At 49.3% G+C, this 23,889-nt stretch overlaps 1 non-coding gene and 6 pseudogenes across 1 annotated transcript; all 7 read right to left on the bottom strand.

Moving 5' to 3' along the window:
* Window positions 1-498: 498 nt before the first annotated feature.
* Window positions 499-710, bottom strand: LOC126423622 (U2 spliceosomal RNA; annotated as a pseudogene).
* Window positions 711-3,997: 3,287 nt separating this feature from the next.
* On the bottom strand, window positions 3,998-4,210 carry LOC126422890 (U2 spliceosomal RNA; annotated as a pseudogene).
* A 3,289-nt stretch (window positions 4,211-7,499) lies between these two features.
* On the bottom strand, window positions 7,500-7,712 carry LOC126421838 (U2 spliceosomal RNA; annotated as a pseudogene).
* A 3,258-nt stretch (window positions 7,713-10,970) lies between these two features.
* LOC126423589 (U2 spliceosomal RNA) lies at window positions 10,971-11,183 on the bottom strand (annotated as a pseudogene).
* A 3,267-nt stretch (window positions 11,184-14,450) lies between these two features.
* LOC126422757 (U2 spliceosomal RNA) lies at window positions 14,451-14,643 on the bottom strand. The gene has a single exon (XR_007576122.1). It is a non-coding gene; the product is annotated as a U2 spliceosomal RNA (small nuclear RNA).
* A 3,278-nt stretch (window positions 14,644-17,921) lies between these two features.
* Window positions 17,922-18,134, bottom strand: LOC126421317 (U2 spliceosomal RNA; annotated as a pseudogene).
* Window positions 18,135-21,397: 3,263 nt separating this feature from the next.
* On the bottom strand, window positions 21,398-21,610 carry LOC126421938 (U2 spliceosomal RNA; annotated as a pseudogene).
* Window positions 21,611-23,889: the final 2,279 nt, after the last annotated feature.

The raw sequence follows: 23,889 nt of genomic DNA, 5'->3' as shown, positions 1-23,889 counted from the left end.
CAGGCCAGTGGAGAAGATGTGAGGCCGCCCCACAGCAGCGCCAGGCCGGCGCGAGCTATACTGGCGCGAGCTACACCTAGCCGAGTGCTTACATCGTCCACCGCCTACTGCATATGTGTGTGTGCGTGTGTACCACGTATTCTGCGTGCGTGCGGCGGCGACGACGACGACGACGTTCGCGAGGAGCTAAGGTTATAACTCCAAAAAATATTATTAAAATTATCTGCGATAGGACCATAAGAGACGCTAACGAGGCATCCGAAGGCACTGTCCTGTGCCACCATAAATTACCAGCCTAGCGTAATGCGGCTGCAAGTGCGGTTTGGCTAACACCAAAAAAAAAAAATTTCTTAAGATAATTTTAAATTAATTAAAAGAAATCGTGGTGTGTAAGCAACTAACTACTGGGCACATCAACAACTACGACAAGTTTTGCTACCAGCGGAATATCTGATCACTGCAGAATGTTAACCCATTTCAGGCTGTGTTTTAATTAATTTTAGGTGGGCCGATCCCGACGGTACTGCAATGCCGGGCCAACCCGCGACAGAGGTGGAGCAAGCCCCTAGCACTCCGTCATAAGCCAAGAATGAGTTTAATATTCTGGTCGTGCAATGCAGGATGTATCAGATATTAAGCTGATAAGAACAGATACTACATTTTTTTCCCTCCTACCTCCCCTATAGCCCTACCTTTTCCTCTCCAAAAATGCCGCCATCCTCTAGTCTCGATGCAGCACGTAAAGCAGGGTGTTGTTAGCAGCAAGACTTATTGCCATAAACCGAAAATAAAAGCGGAGGCATACTCTGCTATGCCTCAGGGGGCGACGACACACTCCTCAGAAACACACTTCCCTCTGCAGGTGTGAGGCAAGTGATGAAGTTAAAAACTAAATAGAAAGAAATAAATAAAGACAGAGATGAAGGCAAAAAAAAAAAACAGCGACGGTAGCACACTCAAACGAAACTGGCGAGATAATCCCATAGCCCATAGAATTAACGAAGTAATAATCCCCTAAGATAGATTATGTGTTTTCCAATTTTCCAATAATTTTTCATACAACGTTCACACAATTTCCATGTTACCAATTTCCATATTATCAGTATCATAGAGCAGTCTACTCTAGTGATGCCCAGAAGGCCAATATCAAACCTGGGGTATGGTTAAGTCAAGAGTAGTTTGAAAGTCCGAGTGACAAAGATCCAGGGGTACACTCAGGCAATTCTTATACGAGGTGCCTTACTCAGCCTGGACCACCTTTTGATAACCATGAACCATTGCAACTTTAAGAAATCTTGCAAAAGTAATGGTATATTTCCGGTCACATTCCGCCAGGCGATGCTGGCTCCAAAGGTAGTCCATGAAAGAGACAGCATCGGTGAGGCAAAGGTTATAGATCGTGAAAATGGTGTGGCCCAAGAGCCACACCACTGCGTTATGTCGTTTTCGGGGGTTGGTCTGAATATCAGGCGTAAGGAACCAGTCGATTGGCACATAGTCCAGTGTAGTCCCACCGATCAGCGCTAATAGCACACGTGCAAGGTCCCACACTTCTGTGACGTGAGGGCATAAGAGACGATGCTCTCTGGTGTCTACGTCACCACATCGGCCGCAAGCAGCCGAGGGCCATAGGCGGATGGCCGCCAAGCCATCATTAGTGGGTATTAAATTGTTTACAACGCGATACCATAGCGCTGAAACTTCTGTGGGGAGGGCTGGGTGGTTGATATTAGCCCAAGCTTGGTGCCAGATGACCGATGGTCGTCTGTCCTCCAATTTATGTGGTGTGGGCTGGCTCTCGAAGCGCCTAGTAAAGGCGCTTTGATGTGCGTGCCTTGTCGGTGGCCACTGTTAGGACGTAACTTTGATTGAGGTAATAGACCTTGACTGCCGTCATCCGGAATGTAATATGTGTCAAACATACTGGTTCACGCGCCGATTGTGGGCGATAACGGTCGAAAAGCACCGCTGTTGTCCCACCTGGGTCAATCTCACGCAAAGTGGCGATACGGTGAATCAGGATTGCCGCACATTTGCGGGGAAAGTCAATGAGTCCAAGGCCACCATCGACCTTTGGCAGTGTACAAGTCTGTGCATCAACTTTGAATAGTGCATGCCGCCACAACAGGCAATATACTGTTTGTGAGATGGCTCTGCTGGTTTGTTTCGGTAGCGTAAGGAGTTGTGCTACATACCATGCCCGTTATAGGATGTAAGTATTAATCAGTTGGATTCAATGATGGAGGTCGAGTCGTCGATCAGTGTGACTCACGCAAAGTCCTCTGATGAGCGTGAGAATCCGCCTGCACGTGAGTGTTAAGATGCGCTGCGGACAGGCAGTCACCTCAAGACCCAAGATACGTTGTTCCCCTACAATCCGGAACCATGGGCGCTCGATGGTCAATGATCGTGGTCCTAGTGGGATTAGCACCATTTTGTTGACTTTTAACATGGCACCGGATGCTCGTTCATAAACGTGGAGGACTCGGCGAACTGAATCGATGTCCCTGGCGTTTGCTACAAACACACCTACACCATCCGCGTATGCCACACTGCGGAGGGTGACGCCTGGGAAAGGAATACCATCGACCATTCGTCCGATGTCACGCAGCACGGGGTCCAAAGCGATAAAATACACTGACAAGGGACACCCTTGTCGAACTGATCGTCTGATGGGAATTGGTCGTGATCTGCAGCCGTTCACAATGATTGTGGAATTTGCTCCATCCAAAAAGTGCCGGATGACTCTTATGAAGTGCTCCCCGAAACCCATCCGCGACATAACGGCCAGCAGGTAAGGATGGGAGACCCTATCGAAGGCACCGGCGAAATCTAGGGATCAATTGCAGCCGGGGTTCGAGCGTCGGCGGTCGGTGAGTAAGACAGCATCACGGTATATAGAAGCAGCGGTGAAGGTGGTTCGATTCGAAACGCCACATGATTGAGTGGGACAAAGTACCTTATTCATTACCTGTTTAAGACGTGAAGCCACACTTCGTGCCACCAACTTAGAAACAGTGTTAAGAACGGTGATGGGACGTACGTCTCTAGCCTGACAGTCGACTGTGACCTTTGGATTAAGGGCAATACGTACAGCTAGAAAATCGGCGGGTAGCTCGCAACCAGCAAAAATCTCCTCGCACATTTTGCAGGAGCGGTCTCGCAACAGGCCGGAAAATCTAGCACTTCAATTAGTGCTGGAATGGCACAATCGAAGGGCGGTATCCTTGCGGAGTACCGCCAGAGATGAAAAACCGCAGTGTCAGGGCCTAAATGCTTGCAGCATGTACGCTCCACATGAGGGAGTCACAAATGGTAGTGCGGGCCGATATGGCAACAGGCGACCGTCGAAAACATCGCAAAGGCAAGTGCCGGAGGGAACGACAAAATACGAGAGCACTCGTCAACAGCCCAGTACCACCCTCCATGTCGAGGAGTAAACTGCGACTCCCATTTGAACGCCGCTAGCTGCCAGGCCAGTGGAGAAGCCGTGAGGCCGCCCCACAGCAGCGCCAGGCCGGCGCGAGCTATACTGGCGCGAGCTACACCTAGCCGAGTGCTTACATCGTCCACCGCCTACTGCATATGTGTGTGTGCGTGTGTACCACGTATTCTGTGTGCGTGCGGCGGCGACGACGACGACGACGACGACGACGACGACGACGACGACGACGTTCGCGAGGAGCTAAGGTTATAACTCCAAAAAATATTATTAAAATTATCTGCGATAGGACCATAAGAGACGCTAACGAGGCATCCGAAGGCACTGTCCTGTGCCACCATAAATTACCAGCCTAGCGTAATGCGGCTGCAAGTGCGGTCTGGCTAACACAAAAAAAAAAAAATTTCTTAAGATAATTTTAAATTAATTAAAAGAAATCGTGGTGTGTAAGCAACTAACTACTGGGCACATCAACAACTACGACATGTTTTGCTACCAGCGGAATATCTGATCACTGCAGAATGTTAACCCATTTCAGGCTGTGTTTTAATTAATTTTAGGTGGGCCGATCCCGACGGTACTGCAATGCCGGGCCAACCCGCGACAGAGGTGCAGCAAGCCCCTAGCACTCCGTCATAAGCCAAAAATGAGTTTAATATTCTGATCGTGCAATGCAGGACGTATCAGATATTAAGCTGATAAGAACAGATACTACACTTTTTTTTCCTCCTACCTCCCCTATAGCCCTACCTTTTCCTCTCCAAAAATGCCGCCATCCTCTAGTTTCGACGCAGCACGTAAAGCAGGGTGTTGTTAGCAGCAAGACTTATTGCCATAAACCGAAAATAAAAGCGGAGGCATACTCTGCTATGCCTCAGGGTGCGACGACACACTCCTCAGAAACACACTTCCCTCTGCAGGTGTGAGGCAAGTGTTGATGTTAAAAACTAAATAGAAAGAAATAAATAAAGACAGAGATGAAGGCAAAAAAAAAAAACAGCGACGGTAGCACACTCAAACGAAACTGGCGAGATAATCCCATAGCCCATAGAATTAACGAAGTAATAATCCCCTAAGATAGATTATGTGTTTTCCAATTTTCCAATAATTTTTCATACAACGTTCACACAATTTCCATGTTACCAATTTCCATATTATCAGTATCATAGAGCAGTCTACTCTAGTGATGCCCAGAAGGCCAATATCAAACCTGGGGTATGGTTAAGTCAAGAGTAGTTTGAAAGTCCGAGTGACAAAGATCCAGGGGTACACTCGGGCAATTCTTATACGAGGTGCCTTACTCAGCCTGGACCACCTTTTGATAACCATGAACCATTGCAACTTTAAGAAATCTTGCAAAAGTAATGGTATATTTCCGGTCACATTCCGCCAGGCGATGCTGGCTCCAAAGGTAGTCCATGAAAGAGACAGCATCGGTGAGGCAAAGGTCATAGATCGTGAAAATGGTGTGGCCCAAGAGCCACACCACTGCGTTATGTCGTTTTCGGGGGTTGGTCTGAATATCAGGCGTAAGGAACCAGTCGATTGGCACATAGTCCAGTGTAGTCCCACCGATCAGCGCTAATAGCACACGTGCAAGGTCCCACACTTCTGTGACGTGAGGGCATAAGAGACGATGCTCTCTGGTGTCTATGTCACCACATCGGCCGCAAGCAGCCGAGGGCCATAGGCGGATGGCCGCCAAGCCATCATTAGTGGGTATTAAATTGTTACAACGCGATACCATAGCGCTGAAACTTCTGTGGGGAGGGCTGGGTGGTTGATATTAGCCCAAGCTTGGTGCCAGATGACCGATGGTCGTCTGTCCTCCAATTTATGTGGTGTGGGCTGGTTCTCGAAGCGCCTAGTAAAGGCGCTTTGATGTGCGTGCCTTGTCGGTGGCCACTGTTAGGACGTAACTTTGATTGAGGTAATAGACCTTGACTGCCGTCATCCGGAATGTAATATGTGTCAAACATACTGGTTCACGCGCCGATTGTGGGCGATAACGGTCGAAAAGCACCGCTGTTGTCCCACCTGGGTCAATCTCACGCAAAGTGGCGATACGGTGAATCAGGATTGCCGCACATTTGCGGGGAAAGTCAATGAGTCCAAGGCCACCATCGACCTTTGGCAGTGTACAAGTCTGTGCATCAACTTTGAATAGTGCATGCCGCCACAACAGGCAATATACTGTTTGTGAGATGGCTCTGCTGGTTTGTTTCGGTAGCGTAAGGAGTTGTGCTACATACCATGCCCGTTATAGGATGTAAGTATTAATCAGTTGGATTCAATGATGGAGGTCGAGTCGTCGATCAGTGTGACTCACGCAAAGTCCTCTGATGCGCGTGAGAATCCGCCTGCACGTGAGTGTTAAGATGCGCTGCGGACAGGCAGTCACCTCAAGACCCAAGATACGTTGTTCCCCTACAATCCGGAACCATGGGCGCTCGATGGTCAATGATCGTGGTCCTAGTGGGATTAGCACCATTTTGTTGACTTTTAACATGGCACCGGATGCTCGTTCATAAACGTGGAGGACTCGGCGAACTGAATCGATGTCCCTGGCGTTTGCTACAAACACACCTACACCATCCGCGTATGCCGCACTGCGGAAGGTGACGCCTGGGAAAGGAACACCATCGACCATTCGTCCGATGTCACGCAGCACGGGGTCCAAAGCGATAAAATACACTGACAAGGGACACCCTTGTCGAACTGATCGTCTGATGGGAATTGGTCGTGATCTGCAGCCGTTCACAATGATTGTGGAATTTGCTCCATCCAAGAAGTGCCGGATGACTCTTATGAAGTGCTCCCCGAAACCCATCCGCGACATAACGGCCAGCAGGTAAGGATGGGAGACCCTATCGAAGCCACCGGCGAAATCTAGGGATCAATTGCAGCCGGGGTTCGAGCGTCGGCGGTGGGTGAGTAAGACAGCATCACGGTATATAGAAGCAGCGGTGAAGGTGGTTCGATTCGAAACGCCACATGATTGAGTGGGACAAAGTACCTTATTCATTACCTGTTTAAGACGTGAAGCCACACTTCGTGCCACCAACCTATAAACAGTGTTAAGAACGGTGATGGGACGTACGTCTCTAGCCCGACAGTCGACTGTGACCTTTGGATTAAGGGCAATACGTACAGCTAGAAAATCGGCGGGTAGCTCGCAACAGCAAAAATCTCCTCGCACATTTTCCAGGAGCGGTCTCCTAACAGGCCGGAAAATCTAGCACTTCAATTAGTGCTGGAATGGCACAATCGAAGGGCGGTATCCTTGCGGAGTACCGCCAGAGATGAAAAACCGCAGTGTCAGGGCCTAAATGCTTGCAGCATGTACGCTCCACATGTGGGAGTCACACATGGTGGTGCAGGCCGATATGGCAACAGGCGACCTTCGAAAACATCGCAAAGGCAAGTGCCGGAGGGAACGACAAAATACGAGAGCACTCGTCAACAGCCCAGTACCACCCTCCATGTCGAGGAGTAAACTGCGACTCCCATTTGAACGCCGCTAGCTGCCAGGCCAGTGGAGAAGCCGTGAGGCCGCCCCACAGCAGCGCCAGGCCGGCGCGAGCTATACTGGCGCGAGCTACACCTAGCCGAGTGCTTACATCGTCCACCGCCTACTGCATATGTGTGTGTGCGTGTGTACCACGTATTCTGCGTGCGTGCGGCGGCGACGACGACGACGACGACGACGACGACGACGACGACGACGTTCGCGAGGAGCTAAGGTTATAACTCCAAAAAATATTATTAAAATTATCTGCGATAGGACCATAAGAGACGCTAACGAGGCATCCGAAGGCACTGTCCTGTGCCACCATAAATTACCAGCCTAGCGTAATGCGGCTGCAAGTGCGGTCTGGCTAACACCAAAAAAAAAAAAAAAAAAATTTCTTAAGATAATTTTAAATTAATTAAAAGAAATCGTGGTGTGTAAGCAACTAACTACTGGGCACATCAACAACTACGACAAGTTTTGCTACCAGCGGAATATCTGATCACTGCAGAATGTTAACCCATTTCAGGCTGTGTTTTAATTAATTTTAGGTGGGCCGATCCCGACGGTACTGCAATGCCGGGCCAACCCGCGACAGAGGTGGAGCAAGCCCCTAGCACTCCGTCATAAGCCAAAAATGAGTTTAATATTCTGGTCGTGCAATGCAGGATGTATCAGATATTAAGCTGATAAGAACAGATACTACACTTTTTTTCCCTCCTACCTCCCCTATAGCCCTACCTTTTCCTCTCCAAAAATGCCGCCATCCTCTAGTGTCGACGCAGCACGTAAAGCAGGGTGTTGTTAGCAGCAAGACTTATTGCCATAAACCGAAAATAAAAGCGGAGGCATACTCTGCTATGCCTCAGGGGGCGACGACACACTCCTCAGAAACACAGTTCCCTCTGCAGGTGTGAGGCAAGTGATGATGTTAAAAACTAAATAGAAAGAAATAAATAAAGACAGAGATGAAGGCAAAAAAAAAAAAACAGCGACGGTAGCACACTCAAACGAAACTGGCGAGATAATCCCATAGCCCATAGAATTAACGAAGTAATAATCCCCTAAGATAGATTATGTGTTTTCCAATTTTCCAATAATTTTTCATACAACGTTCACACAATTTCCATGTTACCAATTTCCATATTATCAGTATCATAGAGCAGTCTACTCTAGTGATGCCCAGAAGGCCAATATCAAACCTGGGGTATGGTTAAGTCAAGAGTAGTTTGAAAGTCCGAGTGACAAAGATCCAGGGGTACACTCCGGCAATTCTTATACGAGGTGCCTTACTCAGCCTGGACCACCTTTTGATAACCATGAACCATTGCAACTTTAAGAAATCTTGCAAAAGTAATGGTATATTTCCGGTCACATTCCGCCAGGCGATGCTGGCTCCAAAGGTAGTCCATGAAAGAGACAGCATCGGTGAGGCAAAGGTCATAGATCGTGAAAATGGTGTGGCCCAAGAGCCACACCACTGCGTTATGTCGTTTTCGGGGGTTGGTCTGAATATCAGGCGTAAGGAACCAGTCGATTGGCACATAGTCCAGTGTAGTCCCACCGATCAGCGCTAATAGCACACGTGCAAGGTCCCACACTTCTGTGACGTGAGGGCATAAGAGACGATGCTCTCTGGTGTCTATGTCACCACATCGGCCGCAAGCAGCCGAGGGCCATAGGCGGATGGCCGCCAAGCCATCATTAGTGGGTATTAAATTGTTGCAACGCGATACCATAGCGCTGAAACTTCTGTGGGGAGGGCTGGGTGGTTGATATTAGCCCAAGCTTGGTGCCAGATGACCGATGGTCGTCTGTCCTCCAATTTATGTGGTGTGGGCTGGTTCTCGAAGCGCCTAGTAAAGGCGCTTTGATGTGCGTGCCTTGTCGGTGGCCACTGTTAGGACGTAACTTTGATTGAGGTAATAGACCTTGACTGCCGTCATCCGGAATGTAATATGTGTCAAACATACTGGTTCACGCGCCGATTGTGGGCGATAACGGTCGAAAAGCACCGCTGTTGTCCCACCTGGGTCAATCTCACGCAAAGTGGCGATACGGTGAATCAGGATTGCCGCACATTTGCGGGGAAAGTCAATGAGTCCAAGGCCACCATCGACCTTTGGCAGTGTACAAGTCTGTGCATCAACTTTGAATAGTGCATGCCGCCACAACAGGCAATATACTGTTTGTGAGATGGCTCTGCTGGTTTGTTTCGGTAGCGTAAGGAGTTGTGCTACATACCATGCCCGTTATAGGATGTAAGTATTAATCAGTTGGATTCAATGATGGAGGTCGAGTCGTCGATCAGTGTGACTCACGCAAAGTCCTCTGATGCGCGTGAGAATCCGCCTGCACGTGAGTGTTAAGATGCGCTGCGGACAGGCAGTCACCTCAAGACCCAAGATACGTTGTTCCCCTACAATCCGGAACCATGGGCGCTCGATGGTCAATGATCGTGGTCCTAGTGGGATTAGCACCATTTTGTTGACTTTTAACATGGCACCGGATGCTCGTTCATAAACGTGGAGGACTCGGCGAACTGAATCGATGTCCCTGGCGTTTGCTACAAACACACCTACACCATCCGCGTATGCCGCACTGCGGAAGGTGACGCCTGGGAAAGGAACACCATCGACCATTCGTCCGATGTCACGCAGCACGGGGTCCAAAGCGATAAAATACACTGACAAGGGACACCCTTGTCGAACTGATCGTCTGATGGGAATTGGTCGTGATCTGCAGCCGTTCACAATGATTGTGGAATTTGCTCCATCCAAGAAGTGCCGGATGACTCTTATGAAGTGCTCCCCGAAACCCATCCGCGACATAACGGCCAGCAGGTAAGGATGGGAGACCCTATCGAAGGCACCGGCGAAATCTAGGGATCAATTGCAGCCGGGGTTCGAGCGTCGGCGGTGGGTGAGTAAGACAGCATCACGGTATATAGAAGCAGCGGTGAAGGTGGTTCGATTCGAAACGCCACTAGATTGAGTGGGACAAAGTACCTTATTCATTACCTGTTTAAGACGTGAAGCCACACTTCGTGCCACCAACTTATAAACAGTGTTAAGAACGGTGATGGGACGTACGTCTCTAGCCCGACAGTCGACTGTGACCTTTGGATTAAGGGCAATACGTACAGCTAGAAAATCGGCGGGTAGCTCGCAACCAGCAAAAATCTCCTCGCACATTTTGCAGGAGCGGTCTCCTAACAGGCCGGAAAATCTAGCACTTCAATTAGTGCTGGAATGGCACAATCGAAGGGCGGTATCCTTGCGGAGTACCGCCACAGATGAAAAACCGCAGTGTCAGGGCCTAAATGCTTGCAGCATGTACGCTCCACATGTGGGAGTCACACATGGTGGTGCGGGCCGATATGGCAACAGGCGACCGTCGAAAACATCGCAAAGGCAAGTGCCGGAGGGAACGACAAAATACGAGAGCACTCGTCAACAGCCCAGTACCACCCTCCATGTCGAGGAGTAAACTGCGACTCCCATTTGAACGCCGCTAGCTGCCAGGCCAGTGGAGAAGCCGTGAGGCCGCCCCACAGCAGCGCCAGGCCGGCGCGAGCTATACTGGCGCGAGCTACACCTAGCCGAGTGCTTACATCGTCCACCGCCTACTGCATATGTGTGTGTGCGTGTGTACCACGTATTCTGCGTGCGTGCGGCGGCGACGACGACAACGTTCGCGAGGAGCTAAGGTTATAACTCCAAAAAATATTATTAAAATTATCTGCGATAGGACCATAAGAGACGCTAACGAGGCATCCGAAGGCACTGTCCTGTGCCACCATAAATTACCAGCCTAGCGTAATGCGGCTGCAAGTGCGGTCTGGCTAACACCAAAAAAAAAAAAATTTCTTAAGATAATTTTAAATTAATTAAAAGAAATCGTGGTGTGTAAGCAACTAACTACTGGGCACATCAACAACTACGACAAGTTTTGCTACCAGCGGAATATCTGATCACTGCAGAATGTTAACCCATTTCAGGCTGTGTTTTAATTAATTTTAGGTGGGCCGATCCCGGCGGTACTGCAATGATGGGCCAACCCGCGACAGAGGTGGAGCAAGCCCCTAGCACTCCGTCATAAGCCAAAAATGAGTTTAATATTCTGGTCGTGCAATGCAGGATGTATCAGATATTAAGCTGATAAGAACAGATACTACACTTTTTTTCCCTCCTACCTCCCCTATAGCCCTACCTTTTCCTCTCCAAAAATGCCGCCATCCTCTAGTGTCGAGGCAGCACGTAAAGCAGGGTGTTGTTAGTAGCATGACTTATTCCCATAAACCGAAAATAAAAGCGGAGGCATACTCTGCCACGCCTCAGGGGGCGACGACACACTCCTCAGAAACACTCTTCCCTCTGCAGGTGTGAGGCAAGTGATGATGTCAAAAACTAAATAGAAAGAAATAAATAAAGACAGAAGTGAAAGCAAAATAAAAAAAAAAAACAGCGACGGTAGCACACTCAAACGAAACTGGCGAGATAATCCCATAGCCCATAGAATTAACGAAGTAATAATCCTCTAAGATAGATTATGTGTTTTCCAATTTTCCAAAAATTTTTCATACAACATTCACACAATTTCCATGTTACCAATTTCCATATTATCAGTATCATAGAACAGTCTACTCTAGTGACGCCCAGAAGGCCAATATCAAATCTGGGGTATGGGTAAGTCAAGAGTAGTTTGAAAGTCTGAGTGACAAAGATCCAGGGGTACACTCAGGCAATTCTTATACGAGGTGCCTTAGTCAGCCAGGAACACCTTTTGATAACCATGAACCATTGCAACTTTAAGAAATCTTGCAAAAGTAATGGTATATTTCCGGTCACATTCCGCCAGGCGACGCTGGCTCTAAACGTAGTCCATGAAAGAGACAGCATCGGTGAGGCAAAGGTCATAGATCGTGAAAATGGTGTGGCCCAAGAGCCACTCCATTGCGTTACGTCGTGTTCGGGGGTGGGTCTGAATATCAGGGGTAAGGAACCAGTCGATTGGCACATAGTCCAGTGTAGTCCCACCGATCAGCGCTAATAGCACACGTTCAAGGTCCCACACTTCTGTGACGTGAGGGCATAAGAGATGATGCTCTCTGGTGTCTACGTCACCACATCGGCCGCAAGCAGCCGAGGGCCATAGGCGGATGGCCGCCAAGCGATGATTAGTGGGTATTAAATTGTTTACAACGCGATACCATAGCGCTGAAACTTCTGTGGGAAGGGCTGGGTGGGTGATATTACCCCAAGCACGGTGCCAGATGACCGACGGTCGTCTGTCCTCCAATTTATGTGGTGTGGGCTGGCTCTCGACGCGCTTCGTAAAGGCGCTTCGATGTGCGTGCCTTGTCAGTGGCCACTGTTAGGACGTAACTTTGATTGAGGTAATAGACCTTGACTGCCGTCATCCGGAATGTAATATGTGTCAAACATACTGGTTCACGCGCCGATTGTGGGCGATAACGGTCGAAAAGCACCGCTGTTGTCCCACCTGGGTCAATCTCACGCAAAGTGGCGATACGGTGAATCAGGATTGCCGCACATTTGCGGGGAAAGTCAATGAGTCCAAGGCCACCATCGACCTTTGGCAGTGTACAAGTCTGTGCATCAACTTTGAATAGTGCATGCCGCCACAACAGGCAATATACTGTTTGTGAGATGGCTCTGCTGGTTTGTTTCGGTAGCGTAAGGAGTTGTGCTACATACCATGCCCGTTATAGGATGTAAGTATTAATCAGTTGGATTCGCTGATGGAGGTCGAGTCGTCGATCAGTGTGACTCACGCAAAGTCCTCTGATGCGCGTGAGAATCCGCCTGCACGTGAGTGTTAAGATGCGCTGCGGACAGGTAGTCACCTCAAGACCCAAGATACGTTGTTCCCCTACAATCCGGAACCATGGGCGCTCGATGGTCAATGATCGTGGTCCTAGTGGGATTAGCACCATTTTGTTGGATTTTAAAATGGCACCGGATGCTCGTTCATAAACGTGGAGGACTCGGCGAACTGAATCGATGTCCCTGGCGTTTGCTACAAACACACCTACACCATCCGCGTATGCCGCACTGCGGAAGGTGACGCCTGGGTAAGGAACACCATTGACCATCCGTCCGATGTCACGCAGCACGGGGTCCAAAGCGATAAAATACACTGACAAGGGACACCCTTGTCGAACTGATCGTCTGATGGGAATTGGTCGTGATCTGCAGCCGTTCACAATGATTGTGGAATTTGCTCCATCCAAGAAGTGCCGGATGACTCTTATGAAGTGCTCCCCGAAACCCATCCGCGACATAACGGCCAGCAGGTAAGGATGGGAAACCCTATCAAAGGCACCGGCGAAATCTAGGGATCAATTGCAGCCGGGGTTCGAGGGTAGGCGGTGGGTGAGTAAGACAGCATCACGGTATATAGAAGCAGCGGTGAAGGTGGTTCGATTCGAAACGCCACATGATTGAGTGGGACAAAGTACCTTATTCATTACCTGTTTAAGACGTGAAGCCACACTTCGTGCCACCAACTTATAAACAGTGTTAAGAACGGTGATGGGACGTACGTCTCTAGCCCGACAGTCGACTGTGACCTTTGGATTAAGGGCAATACGTACAGCTAGAAAATCGGCGGGTAGCTCGCAACCAGCAAAAATCTCCTCGCACATTTTGCAGGAGCGGTCTCCTAACAGGCCGGAAAATCTAGCACTTCAATTAGTGCTGGAATGGCACAATCGAAGGGCGGTATCCTTGCGGAGTACCGCCAGAGATGAAAAACCGCAGTGTCAGGGCCTAAATGCTTGCAGCATGTACGCTCCACATGTGGGAGTCACACACGGTGGTGCGGGCCGATATGGCAACAGGCGACCGTCGAAAACATCGCAAAGGCAAGTGCCGGAGGGAACGACAAAATACGAGCGCACTCGTCAACAGCCCAGTACCACCCTCCATGTCGAGGAGTAAACTGCGACTCCCATTTGAACGCCGCTAGCTGCCAGGCCAGTGGAGAAGCCGTGAGGCCGCCCCACAGCAGCGCCAGGCCGGCGCGAGCTATACTGGCGCGAGCTACACGTAGCCGAGTGCTTACATCGTCCACCGCCTACTGCATATGTGTGTGTGCGTGTGTACCACGTATTCTGCGTGCGTGCGGCGGCGACGACGACGACGACGACGTTCGCGAGGAGCAAAGGTTATAACTCCAAAAAATATTATTAAAATTATCTGCGATAGGACCATAAGAGACGCTAACGAGGCATCCGAAGGCACTGTCCTGTGCCACCATAACTTACCAGCCTAGCGTAATGCGGCTGCAAGTGCGGTCTGGCTAACACCAAAAAAAAAAATTTCTTAAGATAATTTTAAATTAATTAAAAGAAATCGTGGTGTGTAAGCAACTAACTACTGGGCACATCAACAACTACGACAGGTTTTGCTACCAGCGGAATATCTGATCACTGCAGAATGTTAACCCATTTCAGGCTGTGTTTTAATTAATTTTAGGTGGGCCGATCCCGGCGGTACTGCAATGATGGGCCAACCCGCGACAGAGGTGGAGCAAGCCCCTAGCACTCCGTCATAAGCCAAAAATGAGTTTAATATTCTGGTCGTGCAATGCACGACGTATCAGATATTAAGCTGATAAGAACAGATACTACACTTTTTTTCCCTCCTACCTCCCCTATAGCCCTACATTTTCCTCTCCAAAAATGCCGCCATCCTCTAGTGTCGAGGCAGCACGTAAAGCAGGGTGTTGTTAGTAGCATGACTTATTCCCATAAACCGAAAATAAAAGCGGAGGCATACTCTGCCACGCCTCAGGGGGCGACGACACACTCCTCAGAAACACACTTCCCTCTGCAGGTGTGAGGCAAGTGATGATGTTAAAAACTAAATAGAAAGAAATAAATAAAGACAGAAATGAAGGCAAAAAAAAAACAGCGACGGTAGCACACTCAAACGAAACTGGCGAGATAATCCCATAGCCCATAGAATTAACGAAGTAATAATCCTCTAAGATAGATTATGTGTTTTCCAATTTTCCAATAATTTTTCATACAACGTTCACACAATTTCCATGTTACCAATTTCCATATTATCAGTATCATAGAGCAGTCTACTCTAGTGATGCCCAGAAGGCCAATATCAAACCTGGGGTATGGTTAAGTCAAGAGTAGTTTGAAAGTCCGAGTGACAAAGATCCAGGGGTACACTCAGGCAATTCTTATACGAGGTGCCTTACTCAGCCTGGAACACCTTTTGATAACCATGAACCATTGCAACTTTAAGAAATCTTGCAAAAGTAATGGTATATTTCCGGTCACATTCCGCCAGGCGATGCTGGCTCCAAAGGTAGTCCATGAAAGAGACAGCATCGGTGAGGCAAAGGTCATAGATCGTGAAAATGGTGTGCCCCAAGAGCCACACCACTGCGTTATGTCGTTTTCGGGGGTTGGTCTGAATATCAGGGGTAAGGAACCAGTCGATTGGCACATAGTCCAGTGTAGACCCACCGATCAGCGCTAATAGCACACGTGCAAGGTCCCACACTTCTGTGACGTGAGGGCATAAGAGACGATGCTCTCTGGTGTCTACGTCACCACATCGGCCGCAAGCAGCCGAGGGCCATAGGCGGATGGCCGCCAAGCGATGATTAGTGGGTATTAAATTGTTTACAACGCGATACCATAGCGCTGAAACTTCTGTGGGGAGGGCTGGGTGGTTGATATTAGCACAAGCTTGGTGCCAGATGACCGATGGTCGTCTGTCCTCCAATTTATGTGGTGTGGGCTGGCTCTCGAAGCGCCTAGTAAAGGCGCTTTGATGTGCGTGCCTTGTCGGTGGCCACTGTTAGGACGTAACTTTGATTGAGGTAATAGACCTTGACTGCCGTCATCCGGAATGTAATATGTGTCAAACATACTGGTTCACGCGCCGATTGTGGGCGATAACGGTCGAAAAGCACCGCTGTTGTCCCACCTGGGTCAATCTCACGCAAAGTGGCGATACGGTGAATCAGGATTGCCGCACATTTGCGGGGAAAGTCAATGAGTCCAAGGCCACCATCGACCTTTGGCAGTGTACAAGTCTGTGCATCAACTTTGAATAGTGCATGCCGCCACAACAGGCAATATACTGTTTGTGAGATGGCTCTGCTGGTTTGTTTCGGTAGCGTAAGGAGTTGTGCTACATACCATGCCCGTTATAGGATGTAAGTATTAATCAGTTGGATTCAATGATGGAGGTCGAGTCGTCGATCAGTGTGACTCACGCAAAGTCCTCTGATGCGCGTGAGAAACCGCCTGCACGTGAGTGTTAAGATGCGCTGCGGACAGGCAGTCACCTCAAGACCCAAGATACGTTGTTCCCCTACAATTCGGAACCATGGGCGCTCGATGGTCAATGATCGTGGTCCTAGTGGGATTAGCACCATTTTGTTGACTTTTAACATGGCACCGGATGCTCGTTCATAAACGTGGAGGACTCGGCGAACTGAATCGATGTCCCTGGCGTTTGCTACAAACACACCTACACCATCCGCGTATGCCGCACTGCGGAAGGTGACGCCTGGGAAAGGAACACCATCGACCGTTCGTCCGATGTCACGCAGCACGGGGTCCAAAGCGATAAAATACACTGACAAGGGACACCCTTGTCGAACTGATCGTCTGATGGGAATTGGTCGTGATCTGCAGCCGTTCACAATGATTGTGGAATTTGCTCCATCCAAGAAGTGCCGGATGACTCTTATGAAGTGCTCCCCGAAACCCATCCGCGACATAACGGCCAGCAGGTAAGGATGGGAGACCCTATCGAAGGCACCGGCGAAATCTAGGGATCAATTGCAGCCGGGGTTCGAGCGTCGGCGGTGGGTGAGTAAGACAGCATCACGGTATATAGAAGCAGCGGTGAAGGTGGTTCGATTCGAAACGCCACATGATTGAGTGGGACAAAGTACCTTATTCATTACCTGTTTAAGACGTGAAGCCACACTTCGTGCCACCAACTTTTAAACAGTGTTAAGAACGGTGATGGGACGTACGTCTCTAGCCCGACAGTCGCCTGTGACCTTTGGATTAAGGGCAATACGTACAGCTAGAAAATCGGCGGGTAGCTCGCAACCAGCAAAAATCTCCTCGCACATTTTGCAGAAGCGGTCTCCTAACAGGCCGGAAAACCTAGCACTTCAATTAGTGCTGGAATGGCACAATCGAAGGGCGGTATCCTTGCGGAGTACCGCCAGAGATGAAAAACCGCAGTGTCAGGGCCTAAATGCTTGCAGCATGTACGCTCCACATGTGGGAGTCACACACGGTGGTGCGGGCCGATATGGCAACAGGCGACCGTCGAAAACATCGCAAAAGCAAGTGCCGGAGGGAACGACAAAATACGAGAGCACTCGTCAACAGCCCAGTACCACCCTCCATGTCGAGGAGTAAACTGCGACTCCCATTTGAACGCCGCTAGCTGCCAGGCCAGTGGAGAAGCCGTGAGGCCGCCCCACAGCAGCGCCAGGCCGGCGCGAGCTATACTGGCGCGAGCTACACGTAGCCGAGTGCTTACATCGTCCACCGCCTACTGCATATGTGTGTGTGCGTGTGTACCACGTTTTCTGCGTGCGTGCGGCGGCGACGACGACGACGACGTTCGCGAGGAGCTAAGGTTATAACTCCAAAAAATATTATTAAAATTATCTGCGATAGGACCATAAGAGACGCTAACGAGGCATCCGAAGGCACTGTCCTGTGCCACCATAAATTACCAGCCTAGCGTAATGCGGCTGCAAGTGCGGTCTGGCTAACACCAAAAAAAAAAAAATTTCTTAAGATAATTTTAAATTAATTAAAAGAAATCGTGGTGTGTAAGCAACTAACTACTGGGCACATCAACAACTACGACAAGTTTTGCTACCAGCGGAATATCTGTCACTGCAGAATGTTAACCCATTTCAGGCTGTGTTTTAATTAATTTTAGGTGGGCCGATCCCGACGGTACTGCAATGCCGGGCCAACCCGCGACAGAGGTGGAGCAAGCCCCTAGCACTCCGTCATAAGCCAAAAATGAGTTTAATATTCTGGTCGTGCAATGCAGGACGTATCAGATATTAAGCTGATAAGAACAGATACTACACTTTTTTTCCCTCCTACCTCCCCTATAGCCCTACCTTTTCCTCTCCAAAAATGCCGCCATCCTCTAGTGTCGACGCAGCACGTAAAGCAGGGTGTTGTTAGCAGCAAGACTTATTGCCATAAACCGAAAATAAAAGCGGAGGCATACTCTGCCACGCCTCAGGGGGCGACGACACACTCCTCAGAAACACACTTCCCTCTGCAGGTGTGAGGCAAGTGATGATGTTAAAAACTAAATAGAAAGAAATAAATAAAGACAGAAATGAAGGCAAAAAAAAAACAGCGACGGTAGCACACTCAAACGAAACTGGCGAGATAATCCCATAGCCCATAGAATTAACGAAGTAATAATCCTCTAAGATAGATTATGTGTTTTCCAATTTTCCAATAATTTTTCATACAACGTTCACACAATTTCCATGTTACCAATTTCCATATTATCAGTATCATAGAGCAGTCTACTCTAGTGATGCCCAGAAGGCCAATATCAAACCTGGGGTATGGTTAAGTCAAGAGTAGTTTGAAAGTCCGAGTGACAAAGATCCAGGGGTACACTCAGGCAATTCTTATACGAGGTGCCTTACTCAGCCTGGAACACCTTTTGATAACCATGAACCATTGCAACTTCAAGAAATCTTGCAAAAGTAATGGTATATTTCCGGTCACATTCCGCCAGGCGATGCTGGCTCCAAAGGTAGTCCATGAAAGAGACAGCATCGGTGAGGCAAAGGTCATAGATCGTGAAAATGGTGTGCCCCAAGAGCCACACCACTGCGTTATGTCGTTTTCGGGGGTTGGTCTGAATATCAGGGGTAAGGAACCAGTCGATTGGCACATAGTCCAGTGTAGACCCACCGATCAGCGCTAATAGCACACGTGCAAGGTCCCACACTTCTGTGACGTGAGGGCATAAGAGACGATGCTCTCTGGCGTCTACGTCACCACATCGGCCGCAAGAAGCCGAGGGCCATAGGCGGATGGCCGCCAAGCGATGATTAGTGGGTATTAAATTGTTTACAACGCGATACCATAGCGCTGAAACTTCTGTGGGGAGGGCTGGGTGGTTGATATTAGCCCAAGCTTGGTGCCAGATGACCGATGGTCGTCTGTCCTCCAATTTATGTGGTGTGGGCTGGCTCTCGAAGCGCCTAGTAAAGGCGCTTTGATGTGCGTGCCTTGTCGGTGGCCACTGTTAGGACGTAACTTTGATTGAGGTAATAGACCTTGACTGCCGTCATCCGGAATGTAATATGTGTCAAACATACTGGTTCACGCGCCGATTGTGGGCGATAACGGTCGAAAAGCACCGCTGTTGTCCCACCTGGGTCAATCTCACGCAAAGTGGCGATACGGTGAATCAGGATTGCCGCACATTTGCGGGGAAACTCAATGAGTCCAAGGCCACCATCGACCTTTGGCAGTGTACAAGTCTGTGCATCAACTTTGAATAGTGCATGCCGCCACAACAGGCAATATACTGTTTGTGAGATGGCTCTGCTGGTTTGTTTCGGTAGCGTAAGGAGTTGTGCTACATACCATGCCCGTTATAGGATGTAAGTATTAATCAGTTGGATTCAATGATGGAGGTCGAGTCGTCGATCAGTGTGACTCACGCAAAGTCCTCTGATGCGCGTGAGAAACCGCCTGCACGTGAGTGTTAAGATGCGCTGCGGACAGGCAGTCACCTCAAGACCCAAGATACGTTGTTCCCCTACAATCCGGAACCATGGGCGCTCGATGGTCAATGATCGTGGTCCTAGTGGGATTAGCACCATTTTGTTGACTTTTAACATGGCACCGGATGCTCGTTCATAAACGTGGAGGACTCGGCGAACTGAATCGATGTCCCTGGCGTTTGCTACAAACACACCTACACCATCCGCGTATGCCGCACTGCGGAAGGTGACGCCTGGGAAAGGAACACCATCGACCGTTCGTCCGATGTCACGCAGCACGGGGTCCAAAGCGATAAAATACACTGACAAGGGACACCCTTGTCGAACTGATCGTCTGATGGGAATTGGTCGTGATCTGCAGCCGTTCACAATGATTGTGGAATTTGCTCCATCCAAGAAGTGCCGGATGACTCTTATGAAGTGCTCCCCGAAACCCATCCGCGACATAACGGCCAGCAGGTAAGGATGGGAGACCCTATCGAAGGCACCGGCGAAATCTAGGGATCAATTGCAGCCGGGGTTCGAGCGTCGGCGGTGGGTGAGTAAGACAGCATCACGGTATATAGAAGCAGCGGTGAAGGTGGTTCGATTCGAAACGCCACATGATTGAGTGGGACAAAGTACCTTATTCATTACCTGTTTAAGACGTGAAGCCACACTTCGTGCCACCAACTTTTAAACAGTGTTAAGAACGGTGATGGGACGTACGTCTCTAGCCCGACAGTCGCCTGTGACCTTTGGATTAAGGGCAATACGTACAGCTAGAAAATCGGCGGGTAGCTCGCAACCAGCAAAAATCTCCTCGCACATTTTGCAGAAGCGGTCTCCTAACAGGCCGGAAAACCTAGCACTTCAATTAGTGCTGGAATGGCACAATCGAAGGGCGGTATCCTTGCGGAGCACCGCCAGAGATGAAAAACCGCAGTGTCAGGGCCTAAATGCTTGCAGCATGTACGCTCCACATGTGGGAGTCACACACGGTGGTGCGGGCCGATATGGCAACAGGCGACCGTCGAAAACATCGCAAAAGCAAGTGCCGGAGGGAACGACAAAATACGAGAGCACTCGTCAACAGCCCAGTACCACCCTCCATGTCGAGGAGTAAACTGCGACTCCCATTTGAACGCCGCTAGCTGCCAGGCCAGTGGAGAAGCCGTGAGGCCGCCCCACAGCAGCGCCAGGCCGGCGCGAGCTATACTGGCGCGAGCTACACCTAGCCGAGTGCTTACATCGTCCACCGCCTACTGCATATGTGTGTGTGCGTGTGTACCACGTATTCTGCGTGCGTGCGGCGGCGACGACGATGACGACGACGACGTTCGCGAGGAGCTAAGGTTATAACTCCAAAAAATATTATTAAAATTATCTGCGATAGGACCATAAGAGACGCTAACGAGGCATCCGAAGGCACTGTCCTGTGCCACCATAAATTACCAGCCTAGCGTAATGCGGCTGCAAGTGCGGTCTGGCTAACACCAAAAAAAAAAATTTCTTAAGATAATTTTAAATTAATTAAAAGAAATCGTGGTGTGTAAGCAACTAACTACTGGGCACATCAACAACTACGACAAGTTTTGCTACCAGCGGAATATCTGATCACTGCAGAATGTTAACCCATTTCAGGCTGTGTTTTAATTAATTTTAGGTGGGCCGATCCCGACGGTACTGCAATCCCGGGCCAACCCGCGACAGAGGTGGAGCAAGCCCCTAGCACTCCGTCATAAGCCAAAAATGAGTTTAATATTCTGGTCGTGCAATGCAGGACGTATCAGATATTAAGCTGATAAGAACAGATACTACACTTTTTTTCCCTCCTACCTCCCCTATAGCCCTACCTTTTCCTCTCCAAAAATGCCGCCATCCTCTAGTGTCGACGCAGCACGTAAAGCAGGGTGTTGTTAGCAGCAAGACTTATTGCCATAAACCGAAAATAAAAGCGGAGGCATACTCTGCCACGCCTCAGGGGGCGACGACACACTCCTCAGAAACACACTTCCATCTGCAGGTGTGAGGCAAGTGATGATGTTAAAAACTAAATAGAAAGAAATAAATAAAGACAGAAATGAAGGCAAAAAAAAAAAACAGCGACGGTAGCACACTCAAACGAAACTGGCGAGATAATCCCATAGCCCATAGAATTAACGAAGTAATAATCCTCTAAGATAGATTATGTGTTTTCCAATTTTCCAATAATTTTTCATACAACGTTCACACAATTTCCATGTTACCAATTTCCATATTATCAGTATCATAGAGCAGTCTACTCTAGTGATGCCCAGAAGGCCAATATCAAACCTGGGGTATGGTTAAGTCAAGAGTAGTTTGAAAGTCCGAGTGACAAAGATCCAGGGGTACACTCAGGCAATTCTTATACGAGGTGCCTTACTCAGCCTGGAACACCTTTTGATAACCATGAACCATTGCAACTTTAAGAAATCTTGCAAAAGTAATGGTATATTTCCGGTCACATTCCGCCAGGCGATGCTGGCTCCAAAGGTAGTCCATGAAAGAGACAGCATCGGTGAGGCAAAGGTCATAGATCGTGAAAATGGTGTGCCCCAAGAGCCACACCACTGCGTTATGTCGTTTTCGGGGGTTGGTCTGAATATCAGGAGTAAGGAATCAGTCGATTGGCACATAGTCCAGTGTAGTCCCACCGATCAGCGCTAATAGCACACGTGCAAGGTCCCACACTTCTGTGACGTGAGGGCATAAGAGACGATGCTCTCCGGTGTCTACGTCACCACATCGGCCGCAAGCAGCCGAGGGCCATAGGCGGATGGCCGCCAAGCGATGATTAGTGGGTATTAAATTGTTTACAACGTGATACCATAGCGCTGAAACTTCTGTGGGGAGGGCTGGGTGGTTGATATTAGCCCAAGCTTGGTGCCAGATGACCGATGGTCGTCTGTCCTCCAATTTATGTGGTGTGGGCTGGCTCTCGAAGCGCCTAGTAAAGGCGCTTTGATGTGCGTGCCTTGTCGGTGGCCACTGTTAGGACGTAACTTTGTTTGAGGTAATAGACCTTGACTGCCGTCATCCGGAATGTAATATGTGTCAAACATACTGGTTCACGCGCCGATTGTGGGCGATAACGGTCGAAAAGCACCGCTGTTGTCCCACCTGGGTCAATCTCACGCAAAGTGGCGATACGGTGAATCAGGATTGCCGCACATTTGCGAGGAAAGTCAATGAGTCCAAGGCCACCATCGACCTTTGGCAGTGTATAAGTCTGTGCATCAACTTTGAATAGTGCATGCCGCCACAACAGGCAATATACTGTTTGTGAGATGGCTCTGCTGGTTTGTTTCGGTAGCGTAAGGAGTTGTGCTACATACCATGCCCGTTATAGGATGTAAGTATTAATCAGTTGGATTCAATGATGGAGGTCGAGTCGTCGATCAGTGTGACTCACGCAAAGTCCTCTGATGCGCGTGAGAATCCGCCTGCACGTGAGTGTTAAGATGCGCTGCGGACAGGCAGTCACCTCAAGACCCAAGATACGTTGTTCCCCTACAATTCGGAACCATGGGCGCTCGATGGTCAATGATCGTGGTCCTAGTGGGATTAGCACCATTTTGTTGACTTTTAACATGGCACCGGATGCTCGTTCATAAACGTGGAGGACTCGGCGAACTGAATCGATGTCCCTGGCGTTTGCTACAAACACACCTACACCATCCGCGTATGCCGCACTGCGGAAGGTGACGCCTGGGAAAGGAACACCATCGACCATTCGTCCGATGTCACGCAGCACGGGGTCCAAAGCGATAAAATACACTGACAAGGGACACCCTTGTCGAACTGATCGTCTGATGGGAATTGGTCGTGATCTGCAGCCGTTCACAATGATTGTGGAATTTGCTCCATCCAAGAAGTGCCGGATGACTCTTATGAAGTGCTCCCCGAAACCCATCCGCGACATAACGGCCAGCAGGTAAGGATGGGAGACCCTATCGAAGGCACCGGCGAAATCTAGGGATCAATTGCAGCCGGGGTTCGAGCGTCGGCGGTGGGTGAGTAAGACAGCATCACGGTATATAGAAGCAGCGGTGAAGGTGGTTCGATTCGAAACGCCACATGATTGAGTGGGACAAAGTACCTTATTCATTACCTGTTTAAGACGTGAAGC

This window comes from Schistocerca serialis, chromosome 1 (assembly GCF_023864345.2).
Source record: "Schistocerca serialis cubense isolate TAMUIC-IGC-003099 chromosome 1, iqSchSeri2.2, whole genome shotgun sequence".
In the NCBI taxonomy this organism is placed as follows: domain Eukaryota; kingdom Metazoa; phylum Arthropoda; class Insecta; order Orthoptera; family Acrididae; genus Schistocerca; species Schistocerca serialis.
Note: the sequence above shows the minus strand (reverse complement) of the source record. Positions and strands in the feature narration are given on the sequence as shown.